Raw genomic sequence first — 12952 nt, 5'->3', positions numbered from 1 at the left:
CTCCCCCCACAGGTTTGTTCCTTAGATATTCCAAGGTATTTACTCCTGGAATTATGTTGTTCTCTGACAGCTGGGGTTGCTGGAGTAGGGGAATGGCTCATTTCAGAGGTTTTTTGTTTCTAGGGTTTTAAGGCCATACATGAGGTGAATCAGTCAATCAGTAGAAGAAAAGAAAACCACTGCAATAGTGCTGGCCTGCAGAATTGCACTTGGAGTACCTCTGGAATTCAGTTCCTTGGCCGGTTTTTTGCTTTACCTTGGGCAAATCACTACATCTCCATCTCTAGCCTCACACACCAGAACACTTGGCACAGGCCCCAAAGAAAAGCAATCATCTCCATAAATCTTCTGAGCTGTCTGACTTCTGAAGGCATATCCCTCATGGGGTAAAATTAGGAAGTGATCATCATGGATCATAAATCCATTGGCCTTGGCTCTGCGTCTAACTTGTATCCAAAGTCAGATGCTGAGAGCTCAGTTTTGTGGTACACAGGGGCGTGGGTTCTCTGCACTTTTCAGCTGCAAGAAGTGCATGTAGATTTCTCTGGGTCATATCCTTCCTTATCCTAGTACAGTTTGCTCTTTAATCTCTCAGCCTCATTTTGTGTTTGTAAAATCCAATGTGCACCTATTTGTCTATGGAATGCACTGGGTAGACCTAGATAGAGAAGCAAGTAATGTTCTCTATTTTACTCACCTCCAGAGGCCTAGAAGACTTAATGTCTGCACAATGCCTTAGCAAGTCTAAAAGTGCTTAGCTTCATTATATATTTATTTATGTGCAAGAAAACTACACAAAATAATAAAACATACAGTGTACCTAAAATTGACTGTGGGCAGAGGAAATATCTTCAATCTAACCATAAAACATAATGCAAGTCATGTGCATGAATAGAGGTAGGTGGGTTTCCCACCCAATCCAGTACAAATGGGAAAGGGTCCTATATTTGGAAATAGCACAGGGCCCAGAGGGGGCTGTGTCTAGATAAGAATTCCCATGTGGAGACAGAGACACGAATTAAATTAGAATGGATATTAGAGCTCTGGGCCAGATTCATACCCTCACTGCAGCAAAGGAAACTGGAGGAACACCAGCAAATCACAGATGTAACGCCAGTGTGAGCGAGAGAAGAATCAATCCACAGGTAATAAGGGCAGCATCACTGCCTGCCTAGGGTTTCATCCTGTGCTTTGTCCTAATTAAGAGCAATTTAATGTCATGCTAAAATACAAAACAGATTTATGAGCCATTGCCATCTCCCTCTGCATTGTTATACAGCTGACTCAACAGTACTTTTGCTCCTTGGCTAGAAGGTCAGTTTAGGTTTTAGTAAGCTAGGGCTGGGACTTGGACTCAGAGGCTCACTGCCTCCCTGAATGCTGCTGCTAGAACAAATGCTTAACTGAAGTCCCACCTGCTCTCTCCATGTCCTGTCCAGATGGATATTTAAGATCCCACTGCACACCTTGAATAAAGGATAACTCTATATATCTAGCCAATATTCTTCCTTCATTGAAATAGACTCAGACCAGCTTGTTATTTGAAGTCAGCAGAATTACTTCTATTTTTTTCTCTTGAAAAATCAGTATCTTTTTAGACTGGAAATACTGAAGCTAAAATGGGAAAGGAGTAATATGTAAAATGAAAGAGGTAATGTTGATCATTGAAGAAAATAAGGCCAAAGACTGTGGTGAGATTACTGTGGGTTATAGCTTGAAACGTATTCATTAAGTAGAATGTACCTGTAACACTGCACTGCCTTTTGGGGAAAGAAAATGAAATGATGCACAAAGCAGATGATGAGCCACAAGGTTTCCTTGATTCCCTCCTCAGTGTTGCCCCTAATAGACTGTAGGCAAGTTCTTTCATCTCTCTGTGTGTCTCAGTTTCATGGCCTGTAAAGGGCCATTTGCTGTTTTCCAGCCTGGCTATGAAACTTGACCTGCCACAGTTAAAAAAGTGTTTTTGACATTCCTGTGGAAAGAGGAATAGGTTCAGCTTCATCTTCATTCAGAGCTGCTGATTGCCACAAAGTAGAAGGATGTCTCAAGAGAAAGATCACATAATACTTCTCTTGTTTCTTATATATCTCCTCACCTCCACCCTAAGAAAGAAGTTCTGGTTTAGACTGTTATTTTTATGCTTGGCAAAAAAAAAAAAAAAAAAAAAAAAAAAAAAAAAAAAAATCACTTTGTATCAAAACTTTATGGTTCAACTTTCTTCATCAATGTGTGCAGCTTTTTCCTTAGTAGACACTTGACTTTCAGAGGAATGCTACAGATTTTCTTTGCTCTCTGTTTTCATTGCAGCAGCTTTTCTCAGAGCAAAATTCTCATTTGCCTTAAGCAGGAATTTTTCTGAAGAGTTAAGACCCTGGTACTAACCCATCTGAGAGGAGCTTGCTCACACTCCTTTGAGAAGGGAAGCCATGCCACTGGTTACTGCATTAGCAGTAATTTGTGCCTTGGATCAGTAAGGTCTTTAGTGAATTCTTCAGCTTCCACCAGAGAAGATGCTAGTTGACTAGCACTAACAGAATAACTTTTGCCCCTTACATTATCCATATATTTTCATGGAGATACTTCAGAGCGGTGACAGTAAAACAACTTGGTGATCAGATTTTCTCAGTTTTTCTGCATGCTAGGATACAGACATGAAGTCAGGTTACAGGAAGAAGAGCCTCTTTCTTTTCTTGTAACATCAAGTGTGCACCATAGTGTTTGATACCTCCAAGAGACTTATATCCACATCTGTCCCAAAACCTTTTCTTCTGTTCAAAATATGCTGTTATTTTAGGGACAGTGTGGGAAAGGTAGATGTGGCCATGACATCCACAGCCCTCTGGATCCAACGCCTGAAATCTCAGGTGTCTGCTGGCCCCTGATCTGGCTGATAGATTGTATCAAGCCTGCTTCTCTTGGCATCAGCACCTCCCCGCTCAGTGCCAAAGCTGCAGTTCTGTAAACAGATCTCATCCTGGCATATATTATATTGCCATACAGGCAACACTGTTCTAACTGATTAATAACAAGCAGCTTGATAGGATTTGGGGAGACACTGGAGTAATTAGTAAGATAAGGGCAGGTTTCTTTGTGCTGCACTTTCATGGATGACAAAAGCTTTCTCCCTGAAGAGTTTCGCTGATAAATCTGTATATAATAATATTAATAATAAAAGCTTTTTGCTAAAATGCAAGTTTAATATTCCTTTAGGGAACAAGAGGAAAGGAAATGTTCATGTCCTGGTACTGGCTGGAAGCCAGGAGAATGGAAGAGGAGAGGAAGCTGCTAGGAAAGAATCTGCTTTTCCTCCTCTGCTGACAGCAAGGTTTGGGATTTCATCTCCAAACTGGTAGCATGGTTCATCTTGCCTGAGTTGGTCATTCAGTTCTTGGAGCCTGGACTGTCTGTGCATCACCAGGGCACAATGTGCTGATTTCCCCTGGCAAGACAGTGAGGTAAATTGTTGTTCTAAATTGAGCCCTTCTCTGCCCTTCTGTGGAGTCACTCCCACTTAAACTGATCTGGGGATCAACAGTGTACAGACTGTGGGGCAAGTTTAAACATCCACACAGCTGGCTGGTGGCAGTGGGATCATAAATACTGAATATTTCTTATTCATCTTCTCAGCAGGCATAGTTTCTGTTAGCTGCAGTGAGAAATTATGAGTGCGGGTTTGACTCATATAGAATAAGTGACCAGGTGTAAAAAAAAAAAAAAAAAAAAAAAAAAAAAAAATATATATATATATATATATATATATATATATATATATATATGTATATTTAAAAAAAAAAAAAACAACCAAACAAAAAAAAAAAAAAAACCTAAAAGGCTGCAAATGTTGCTGAAGTGTCAAGTGTTCATCTTTTAATATTGCTGGAACTTTTAAAATAATCTAATTTATATGGAACATTCCTCACTAATTGAAGCTGTCTCTTTTTTTATTAAATAAAAATGTTACAAAGAAGTATATTGACATTTTGAGAGTGATTCTTCTCAGGAGCACATTGACTGTTATGAATAGGATTTCACATGATGCAAGCCCCTAAATGTCTACAGTGATATGAGGAAACCTGCAGATTCCTGTAATTGTAAATGCAATAGGCAAGGCTTTGGGCTATTGCATCTCCTTTCTGGAGATCATTGTTGTAAAGCTCAAAGTGTTGTTTAGCCCTTGGTGTTCTCATTTATTTCCACAGCTTTTTCTGAAAGCACAAGTTTGAAAAATGGAAGTCTTTCAAGAATAATCACTCTCTAAACACTTAATGCTGCTGTGACAGCACTGTCTATCACTCAAGATTTAACTTTGGAAATCCACATAACAGAGAGGAAAAAAACCTTTTCCAATTAGTCGAGACTGGAGGCAGATTAGTTCTCGACTGCTGCATTGAGGGATGCCAGGGTGTGTATTAATGGACCACAGAAGATGACTTCTGACCATAATTCTGACTGCATTGGGTGGTGCATAAAATGGCAACAGCAGCTCTGCCACCAAGAGATGCAGGACCAGCCAGTGAATGTGAGCTACCCTTGGGTGTATCTCATAGGTCTTAGTGATCTACAAACCTGTCAAGTGCAAAATATGTCATCCTCACTCTGTTTTATAGATTGGGAGGTTGAGATGTGGAAAGGTTAATGGATTGCCCAAGGTCATGCCATTCTTTTGGCAGACCTCAGAATAGCACCCATGCCTCTGTCTCTACTTTTATGTACATGTGCATGTGTTCAGGTCTCAGCCACAGTCTGCTGGACAAACTTTTCCTCTTTTTTTAATCGTTGGGACCTAACTGACACACATTTTCATGATCACTGGTGTTGCAGAATTAACAGCCTTTAAAACCTTTTGTAGTGTAATTCTCTTCATTAGAGCAAAGAGATAGTTTTCCTCAGTCAGCAAGATTTTGATGTTTAGATCCACAGTGTACCAAGGCTTGTAGCAGTTCTTGTATCAAGGGTTTAATGTTGCTTTGTTCAGATCGGCAGCACAGATTTCTAACACTTCAGCTAACAGGATACATTGTTATACTGCTATATGTCAATGAGATCCTGACATTAAAGGATGCAGAATAAAGAAATAACCTGATGCACACTGTCAGGAAGTTTTTTAATCCTAGCAAGTAATAGATGATGCAGGAGGGGTGGGCTCAGTTTCAAGTCTGTGCTGTAGTTCTCAGTTGTTTATTTTCCTGAGCTTTCACTCTCCACCCCCAAGATTTTCTCCTGATCTCTTTTTTCTATTCATTCCATCAACAAGCAAAATTTCATAAATTCCAACTCACTCTTCCAAATTTCCATCTCCTTTCCTTTCAGTTTGTAGTCACCCTGTGCTTTCTTTCCCTCAGAGCCTTCTTTAGAGCCTACAAACCTCATCTTCTGCCATCTGCTTGGCCCATAATCTGACTTCTTCCCTCTGCTCTCCCTGCTAGTTCTGGGACTCTTCCTCCCATCCTCTTTATGCCTTTGTAGCTCCTCACTATAATTTTGGTCACTTCTATTACCTTACTGTATTTTTTCCTGAAGATGACAAAGGATTCCCATTCATAGTGTCATATGTGAGACAGAGCTGAGCAACCATAATGGTGGGCACTGCTACCAGTAATACGTATTAATATTTTATTTAGCCATAAATATATTCTTTCAGAAGAATTAGATCTAAAGATTAGGGGACATTAAATGAAAAAATTAATCTGATGATAAGGAAATAAAAGATGGATTGAATAAGAGGCAAATGCTGTAGGGGAAAAAACAAACAACAAAGACAAAAATAAATCACAGCATGATGCAGGCTGATTGGACGCCATCCTTGTGCAGTCCTATCCAGACCCCTCAAAAGAACCATATTCTGGGTCCTTTCTTATTGAACAGGCATACATTACTTGTTTTCTTCCAGATAATTATTCTAATTTCTCTGTGACTACTGTACTGTGATTTTAGAGGGTTATATTTTGCCTTACTGTTATGTGGTCAAAGGACACAAAGAACAAGATGTGGTCTGACCAAAAGACCAGATTCTGGGAACTCTCTAATCCAGGTCTGATACACTCTTGTTGCATCCTGGACGGATCACTCAGTGTCAATGTCCTCAGCTTCTTCAGTGTTCTGAGGCAGAGACAGCAGTGCTGATCACACTGCTGCAGGAGGGCATTGCACCAGGACTCATCTGTGTTAAGTGGGATGACACTCTAGCTTTGGCTTCTCCTGCTGATTTTGATAGGAAAGGTAGTTAGTTATATTTTGCACCTCTGCTGGCTTCCAAAAAACTATTGCACTGCTGAGCAAAGATGAGCCTGCAGTCTCTGTACCTACTGTGTTGCTTTTTTTAGGACTACTACATTAGAGCCGTGGTGACCAGACAAAAAATAGGGCAGAGCTGAACCATTCCAGGGAAAAGAAGCATCACAGAGAAGATAATAGCTAAGCAAAGCAGAGATTCTAGTTTTTGTATGTCTCTAAAATGAATGTTTTAACTACTGGGCCAGATTCCCATACACTCTGAAGCCTCTTTTTCTTAGGAATGCAAGAATGAGGATTGAATCAAATTATTTCTGTCAGTAGAAGAGTATAATCCACCAGGGCAGTAATACTCTGGTTTTGTTTGTTGGGTTTTTTTTTTTACTGAAGTCATAAGCAGTTCTATACTCAGTAAAAATGTGGGCAATACACTTTGGATAGTTCAGTGAATGGGTATAAATAACATAAACTGCACATGTTCTGCTTATATAAAAATGGAGAGACCAACCAAGCTGCACAAGGATCTGGTCTGTGTGCTTTCCTTAGTTCCTTGTAGAAAATATCAGTAAGGATAGCAGATAACTTAGATATGATTTCTGATTGCTGCAGATTGGACAACAGTGTATGTCATACAAACCCATTGAGGCTGCAGTTTTCATTAAATTGTTTGCAGATGGATCTGGTGAGAGTGAACAGAAACATGCAGGTATTTTTACTCATCTCTGAGAAGGGAAACCCCTCTTATTTAAATAACTAATTTTACATATCTAGCAGAACTTATACTGGCCTTTAGTATTGCAGTCTCTCATCCTGCTATCCAGCATTTGCCTACTTCTTTTTGTTTCAAGTTACTACTTGAGATTTAATTGAAGTAGTCAGTCTGTGGGCAGAGCATTGGGGCAGGCATTGAAGCACATTCAGGTTGGTTCTCACTAGAAAAAGGAACAGTTTCCTTCACAGTACCAGGAGTGCACACAGAAGTAGCAGACTAACACTCCTTCAATGCCAAGTAGAGTAAAAGAAGAGCACATTTGCTCAGAAGATGAACTCTAATAAATACCGAAGGAATAAAAGTATAGTCTAAGATTAGATCAGAACATTAGTAGTTGGGCAGTGTGGATGCTATTAACAACATTTTATAGCAGATATTATGCATGCCATAGATGATTATAAATACTGGCTTCTTTTACATAAGAAAACTGCTGTCCAAAACTACTCTGTCTGAGCCATCATTTAAAAAGTCTCAGTTAGAGCTAGTGACTGGAGAGGATTAGGCTTAGACATGACTATTCCTGCTTTGGGGTGCAGAAATACGCTAGATGATCTCCCAAGTTCTCTTCCAGATTTACTTTTCAAGACTCAGCAATGTCAGTGACTTTACAATTGGAACCTCCTTGAGTTTTTACAGCAGTGAAGATTGCATAATATTATTTATATTTCCTAGATGCTTATCAAGAAGCTAAATCAAGTAATATAATGAAGCCTAGCTATTCAAATAATGTTAGAGCTCTGAATTCTACCATCCTGGGTTAAAAATGACAATGCACATTTCTTCAGGGTTGCTTTCTGGATTATGAAAGTAACCAGTTCACATGACTGCATGGTAACCCTGAAGAAAATGAAGTTCTATTTTTCCCTGAGTCTCTAGATACCTCAATAAATATAACAAAAATTGCCACTACTGCTGGTGTGTAAAGCAAACCTCTTGAGATCCATGTCAGTGAAGTGGTAAAGAGATGTTTTTGTATCTAACATATACGAAAAATGACTGTGAGGGTTTTGGCACATCAAACTTCCCTTCACAATTTATAAAGTGGTCAGAACATAGTGATCTCTGCATGCCTGTGGAAGTGGTTTTGAGCACTCATCTCACAGGTTTAAGGCAGATTTTGTCATGGCAGTATTCCCCTATGAAGGCAGTAAAATCAGAGGTTTGAATCCCAAATCCAAAATATATTTATCCATCACTGTAGCCATTTTTAACCCTGCCAAGAGAGGTGGCCCAGAAGAGTGACATGAAAGTGGCCCTCCAGCTAAGATCTTTCTCATGTCATTCCTCCATGTGCATTACAAATGCACACATTTGTTTTCTTCTTTCTTTTAAATCTCAGGATGCAAGCACTAAAGGTCTCCCTGCTTCCTGCCAAGCCTTGTTCATATCCAGTTCCCAGAGGGCTGTCTCCATGCAGGCCATGTTCCTGTAGGAAGCCCTTGACAAACTAATGCAATAATTGCCAAAGAACAGATAATTTTCCAACACTTCAAGAGAGAGTGAGCAGTAATGGCACCTGTTAATTACTGTTTGAGTAGAGTTTTGTCAGGGAAGTAGGAGAGAAGGAAACCGATTGGTCTGAGCTAATTTGCAGATGGAGGCCAACTGCTGTCTGTGGGCTGTGTACAGTTCACAGAGCTCTGGAGTGTGATGTCTTCATGTCCCTGGAGAGAACCCCAATATGAGTTTTTTACTTAACCTCATCCTGCCAAGCCACATCCAGAGCAACAATGCTTTCTTCGTGTCTTTGTTTATTTTCTGAATGAGCATCCATGCCCAGCTTTAAGCAAATCACTCATCTCCAGCATTGCTGCTCACACAGCTGCAGCAGAGCAGAGTGTAACCTGCTCTTGTCAGCCATTCATAAATGTAGAATTGTGCAAGTACAGTTAATCGAGAAAAACCCTGTAACAGAGAATATGCAGAAAGATGTCATAGCCCCACTGGAGGGAATCTGTGGGAAGTTTATTGGTGCAAGAAAAATCAATGTCTGAGAGGCAGAAATTGAGTAAAGTTGTCTTAAGGAGGATGGCGATGCTGACTAAACAAATAAGCTACAAGCATGCACAGTGGATGAAGGTGTCATTGGCTTTTCATTGTTGTTGCTCAGTAACACCAGTTGGGATCAGGATGCCCTGAACTCATCTCTGCAGGCTGTCCTTGCCCTGATAAGTTTACAAGCTGAGAAATCAGGTTCATGCTGACTATGTTTAAAAAAAGTGAACCTAATAAATTACCAGGTTCAAATAATTTGTATTCCAGTGGGGTAAAGGTGCTCCAAATTTGCTGGATGCTGTTTAAAAATTCTTCCTTCCTGCAGTATCAGTAATGGGTGTAAGCCCAGTCTCTTTGTGCCATCTACAATAGAATATTTCCATTTTTTGAGTGACACCAGAATTTTTTATGTCATCAGGTCTTTTAACATGACTTCTGCTAGTTCTTTCTCATGGCTCCTAACTGTGCTAATAAGCACATTGTGTGAAATGTGGCATATTTTTAGGGGCACAGTAGATGAGGAGCACCAGACCAACCAGTGTGAATATAAAGTTTTGTTGCTTGCAACTTTTTAATGTTAGAAGATATCTCATGTGAAACCAGCTTAAAAAAAAAATCAAAACCAAAATTTACCAACCATGTAAGAATCACACGTTTAGTTTAGTTTCAATGTTTGACAAAATTATGAGGACTGACTAATCAATAGGACCATGGTTTCAAACCAGGGTGGCAGCATTCACTGAATACAAACATTCCTGACTTCCACTCCTGTGAGATGAGAGCTGAGCCCTGTGGAGCCTATTATAAAAGACAGTTTGATGGAACAGGCTGAAATAGCAAGATTTATAAATAAAATAGAATCAAGACAACTGTACATAAAACAGCCCAGACCAAACAAACCTAATTGCTCCCTATGGTGAGGTCAGTAAGAGAACTGATAAAATGAATGTGGATGACATTTCTATCTGTTTAGGCATTTGAAAGCTGCTGATAAAAATCTCCTTTCAAAAGTTGGACTTTTTAGCTGCTCAAGCTGTATGAGAAGGTCCTTGTGTCTTGAACAGAGACGAGCAATGAGAAGGTTGTTCTTGTGGCCACCAGGTTCTAACAGAGGCAGGTCACTTGCCAAAACCCTCAGCACAGTTTCCCAGCTCCCCAATGACTAAGAGCAAGGCTGCATGCAAAGGAACAATGGGTTTTGTGATATTTATATCAATAATACTGCTATTCAAAGAACCTGCTATGCAATTACTTCAAAAAGCATGACATATGTGAGGGGAATGTGCTAGAAAATGATTGATAGGGGTTAAAATGGGAAAAGGTGAGATGGAATCCTTGAAAACCCTGAGTTCACACAGCTGGCAGTGTTTGAAGTGTTCCAGCTCTCTCTGGGGCTTGGGATCCTTGTTGACAGGAACTAGAACAGCTCAAGAAAAGAAGAAAACATATTTATATAAATGTTCAGCCATGATGTTGTGAAGCCTAATCTTAGCCTTGTGTGCAAACTTTCCTACTCACTTTGGTTCAATGATTGAGAAAACTTGGACATTAAGAGCAAAAGGAAAAACATTCCCTGGCTAGGAGGGCATGTGCAAACACCCATGTGCCATTTGAGTCTGTGGCACCAGCTTTTCTCTTGTTGGTGGCTTCTGCAGGCATTTTTATCTTGCAGCTAGGGGCAGAGAATAGGAATGTGCACACAACTCAGACATGCAGGGGTTTCATTAGTCTCCATAACGTTTAATTTGGAGTAAGAACATGCATGCACAGCATTGAACAAGAATGTCTGCTTTCTAACCCACTCCATACTTATACAAGTCACAAGGGTAAGATTTAGGAACAGATCAGTGTCTCTGATAAATCAGTGTCTCTGTAGAGCTGCCAGATGAGACTGGGATGCAGCAGACCTCCAGTTCATTTCCAGCTGGCTAAAATATCCTCTCAGATGGAATTGACTTTCACAGCAAAATTAACCTGGTCTGGTTTCAGGCCAGTATATCTTAAAGGCATACAGGTTTTCTACTAGCCTTTGAATCATCCAGTTACCCCAAAAGGGAACTTTAATGCCAGTGCAGCATCTGCTGTATAATACTTATATTCAGAGCTTCCTGTGTGAAGCTCTGGATGAATGTGATTGCTGAATGTGTTGGGGAAAAGGACAGTTTACTGCCTGGGTTTTATTTCCAGCTATTTTGTATTTCTATGCAAGGAGCTTATATGCCATGTTGTAAATGGCTGGTTTTCTTGTATGATGTGTCTTTTTTTTTTTTCTCATTCTCTTAATGGGCTTCTTGCTGAAACTGACGTTTCAGCAGCATTCCCATTATTAGTTATGATGCCAGTAAATGGAGGTCTCAGTAGTGGGTGAAATTTAAATTAGGTTTGAAGAGCATTCAAATAATTCAGCGCTTTACTTTCATTTGGTAGTTCAGCTTGCACAGTGTATGATTTAGTTATTCACATTTTAGTTACTGTGTTGATGTTGTTTAGCAAAGACCCTGTTTTGCCTGGGACCTGACTACAGCTCTCAGGCAGCCTAATGTTGTTTACTGTAGCTAGCATGAAACTAATGTTTTGTTCTCTGAGATCCTGTTTGATGTTATAAGCCGAGTCACACTAGCTAGTGCAGGAATCATTTCCATTTTACTTTACACTGCTCACATGAGAAACAGCAAGCAATGGAAAAGGACCTATTTCTGAGCATAAATGATAGGTGTACTTTGCTCTGTTGGGAGTTTGTAGTAGTACATTATCTCAGGCAGGGCTTTACTTTCCATTGCAAAGAGTTAACCTGAACTGCAGTGATTGATTTGAAACAGGATACAGAAGACTAAGCAATCCAAATCTGTGTTGTGAAAGAAATCTGCAACGTTTACACCTTTCCCTTAGACATCTTCAGTCATTCTATGAAAAATTCTGACTGGGAAGAAGTTTTCATAACTGAGACTCGCATGAATCTTGGTAAATATCTCCTAGTAAAGAATAAGCTTGGTAGTAAATATTAGTCAGCATTGTCTAGAGGAACTAGTATTCTCAGCTTTTATTTCCAGATACTGACCATAACTCTGTGTATTTATTTCATCAACTGTTAAATGAAGACATAAATTTATATTATCCCAGACCAGCCTGGGACAAGTTTCACTCAGATACTGGCTTTGTCAGATCCAGTCAGCTCCCATCAGCTCCACATCTGCCTTAGACATATGCCAGTGGTCTCATCCAAGACCCTACACGGCCAAGGCAGCCAACACAGCCTGATGTCAGCTGGAAGCTGCAGCTCTGCTCCTCTGACTGGTGACCTGAGTGAAGGAGCAGGGAAGGTTCTTCTTGTAAGGAGATGCCATCACAGCACTGTGTAGTGTCATCACATCACCTGGTGCTGGAATGGTGACATTAATTCATTACATGGCTGAGCAATGCCTGTTTATCAGATGGAGCAGTATCTCAGGACAATGTCTAGTTATCTCCATATGTAGACTGCATCCTTCTGTCAGGTTTGAGACTCACCTGGATATAGATGTTACATTATACACTCTGATGTACACATGGGAAGCACAGAATTAAAATAATTGAGCCCAAATGATTGCTCACCTTGGCATTCAATCCCATATATCTTCTTCTATCTGAACAGAAGCTTGAAACAGAAAAATTAAATACCATGGGCCAAATTAGTCTTTTGTGAGTATGTAAATCAGAATGAATTCCAGTGAATTCAGCAATAGGTAAATCATCTGTCTGCAAGAGCAAAATCCCACTCCAGAAACATTGCAAAGTTAGGTTTTAACCTTTACATTAGCACAAAGGATATCCCAAGCTATTAATAGGATGCATTTCATTTTTGCCCAATAGCCTAATTAAGAGCTAACTCATACTTGAAGAGAAAAGGAAGCAATTTGATTTACAGTACCTCATGTGATTAAATCACCAGGGAAGAGAAAAAAGGATTTGAGA

This window comes from Lonchura striata, chromosome 12, assembly GCF_050655825.1.
Source record: "Lonchura striata isolate lonStrDom1 chromosome 12, ASM5065582v1, whole genome shotgun sequence".
Lineage (NCBI taxonomy): Eukaryota > Metazoa > Chordata > Aves > Passeriformes > Estrildidae > Lonchura > Lonchura striata.
Note: the sequence above shows the minus strand (reverse complement) of the source record.